The sequence below is a fragment of the Muntiacus reevesi genome, chromosome 13, assembly GCF_963930625.1.
Source record: "Muntiacus reevesi chromosome 13, mMunRee1.1, whole genome shotgun sequence".
In the NCBI taxonomy this organism is placed as follows: domain Eukaryota; kingdom Metazoa; phylum Chordata; class Mammalia; order Artiodactyla; family Cervidae; genus Muntiacus; species Muntiacus reevesi.
This window is the reverse complement of record NC_089261.1, coordinates 34,049,224-34,052,779: the sequence shown is the minus strand read 5'-3', so window position 1 is coordinate 34,052,779 and position 3,556 is coordinate 34,049,224.

The following is a 3,556-nucleotide window of genomic DNA, read 5'->3' as shown; positions in this document are numbered from 1 at the left end:
AAACTTTGAAAACCAGTGAATATGTCCATGAGCATGCTTACTCCTTCCACTCTAGGTCCCAAACATGCATTGCTCTTTCAGCCATGATCACAGAACTAAGAATACACTTAAGGAAAGTTTGAAGATGACCTTTACTCCGGAGAGTACCCATAGCTAATCAGAAGCCAATGTGTACTTTGAGGACTAAATATATTTTTATTGTAAGGTACTTAAACCAGGAAGATGTTTTTGCTACAGTTTAAATTAGTAAAAGCTAACATTTCTCTTTTTATATACTTGGAGAGAGGAGATTTTGAATGTAAGAAAATTCTAAAAGCATTTTCAGAAAAAACACATATACAAAAGTTGAAGATGTGAAAATCAATTCTCTCAAAACTAGCTGGTTGGGACTTCCCTGGAGGTACAGTGTTCAAGACTTCACCTTCCAATGCAAGGAATGTGTGTTCAATCCCTGGTTGGGGAACTAAGATCCTACATGCCTCTTGGTCAAAAAACAAACCAAACCAAAACATAAAACAGAAACAATATTGTAACAAACTTGATAGAGACTTTAAAATTGGTTCATATAAAAATAAAGAATCTTAAATGAAAAACAACTGGCTGGCTGCACTTACTCCTCAGAAAGACTTATAGACTTTCAGAAGTTGACATCTTAATTTGAAGATGACTTAATTTCACAATACGAACTAAAGAACAACATGGATCCAATTTTACGTTATCACACACCAAAGCAAACAGACTATACTCCCTCATATTCTTGTTATTATTTAAATTCATTTAGCAAAGAGGATATATTTCATTATGTTTTTTAAAAAGACAAATAACCAAGAAAGCAAACATGTGACACAGTAATATTATGAAATAACAAATCATCAACCAATAACAGCAGATAGATTTTGATTGACCGAAAAATGTCTTAATTGCATTCTAGAAGCTTGCTAATACTATAATTGGAAACTTGGTATTCAAAAAAGGCTTTTCTTTTTTTTCACATTTTTTCTGATATTTGCTGCAGAAATCATAGTTTCTATAGCATTATTTAACTCTAAGTTGAGAGACTATTTTTTAACTATGGGGGAACATTAATATATTCATAAGAATATTTCATAAGATAATCTCAGTTTCCATTGCTTCCTCATTCTGCTACAGTCTAACATTCACTACTGACCATGAGCTTTTTCCTATATGATATATCCAGTGTCAGGAAGTAAGAGACAACAGTAAAATGGAAGAAGGATCAAGATGTCAAAGTAGGAATATGCTGAGCTTGCCTCCTCCTATGAACACTTCAAAACTATTACTACGTGTGTAATGACAATCTCCAAGAATAATCTGAAGACCAGAGGGATAGATGCTCTACAACCAAAGATATAAAGAACCACATATAGTCTGGTAGGGAGGGAGGAGAAATCTAAGGAAATCTAGAAATTTTTAGAAATCTCTGGTAGGTGATACTAAAGAGGAGAGAAATATCATAGGCTTGGGAACCATCCCTAAGGGGCTAAGTGTTTAAGCCCTACATTAAGCCCTATGACAGCCCTGGGGCCTGGCACCAGAAAGACAAAATTCTAGACTGATTTGAAAACTGATGGAGTTTATCCAAGGGTTCTAAGAAAACAAGACTATGCTCTGAAGAATGTGCAGCCTTGCTTACTTCCAATCCCACCACAGCAGGCAAAAACTCAAAAATGCCTGACACTCTGGCCAGATCACCAAGACCAGCCCAGCAATCCCCTTATTCTGTACTGGGCACCAGTTTCAGCCCCTCCTGCTCTGATTCACTCGCTGTCATGGCAGAGAACGTCATCACACCAGGGAGAAGGTACCGTTCAGTCTAGACTGCAGTCAGAGCCACTTGTAATCCTCAAGCCCTGGTCCCAAACCCATAAAAGGTGACTGCCAGTTTGGAAAAGCAGCACACCCCAAACGATGATTTCAGGCCCTCAGGACTCTGTCCTCCAAAAAAAGACAGTGACTACCATCATGCCAGGGAGAAGCGGCAGCTCATGTAAGACTTAGGCTCATCCTTTGGGAGCCTGGTCCCACACCCTGTCAAGATAGCAAATGCCATTGCACCATGCAAGAAGTCAAGGCTGGCACTAGGTTTTGGCTCCATTACCTCCATCTCTGACTCCATTCCCACCAAAGCAACAACTTCATTGCACTGGAGGAAAGACTGGCTCACAGTCAGCTCCAGCTCTAGCCCATCAGGCACCAGCCCTACTCTACATCAAGGTGGTGGTCACCAGTGCTCACCTCTCACCAAGGCTTCTAGGCACATGCAGACTTTATAGGGATACTTGCACACAGGACATGGCTTAAAGACAGGATAGGTAGCTATTTAGCCTAATTTCCTAATTGACTGTATATATGTGGGTATATTTTGGGGCTCTCTGTTTCATGGGTGTCCCAGGTGGTGCCAGTAGTAAACATCCTGCCTGTCAATGCAAGAGACGTAAGAGACACAAGTTCGATCCCTGGGTTGGGAAGATCTCTTGGAGGAGGCAATGGGAACACACTATAGTATTCTTGCCTGGGAAATCTCAAGGACAGAGGAGCCTGTGGGGCTATATTCCATGGGATCCCACAAAGTTGGACACAACTGAAGCGACTTAGTTGTCATTCTGCATTCTGTCATGCATTCTGTTCTTTTGAACACCACCCTATTTTAATAAATTGTTCTATTAAGAACCTGGGGGATTAAAAAGATTAAATTTTTGTTTTAGAAGCTATACTTTGTAATTTAATGGAGGAACTAGAATAGACATAAGTAGATGCACAGAGTCCAGATAGGGGGATTTGCAGTAGTCCTATTGGGAGATTATGCTCCATTGGACTAGGGAGGTGATAAAGAGAACAGAGAAAATCTCAGAACTTTAAGGGAAGAACAAAGGAGTAGAAAACTGGTGTGACTTTCAGGTTTCTGATGTAAGTGATTGATGCTGATGCTTACTAAGATGCAGACAGTAGAGGAAACAAAGAGGTTTGAACTGGAGAGACATTAAACCACTTTGGGGATATTATTAGAAAGCTAGATCCTACAACAAGAAAGATGCACACCCACAGACTCACTTTATTTCATGAAATCATGACATTTCCATTGTCAGAGTAGAATATAATATTCTTTGGCTAAAAAATATATAATTACTAGTTTAATCAAACAAATATTGAGATGGACTGGGCCTTTTAATTCCATTGTAAATTTTGAGTCCAGTAATTATTATTTTTTTTCTAAATTGTGTCCTCCAGTCATCTATTTAAGCTACAAAAAACTGCCTACAATTTAAATTACATTTGAAAACAGAAATTCTTTGTAGTACACATGGATTTCATTGGTGGTCAACATATTTGATATTGAAGAAACTCAGCTAATATTGGGAATAATTGTTTCTCCCCCCTTCCCCAGTACTTACAGATTAGAGGAATACATTTAGGTAGGATTTCTTTTATTTTAATTCACTTTTTAAACTATCTGTTGATTCTCCTAACTTGCACGCAGCATGTTTCTACATATTTTAAGAAAAATATCAATACCTCTAAAATAATGGAAGAAAAT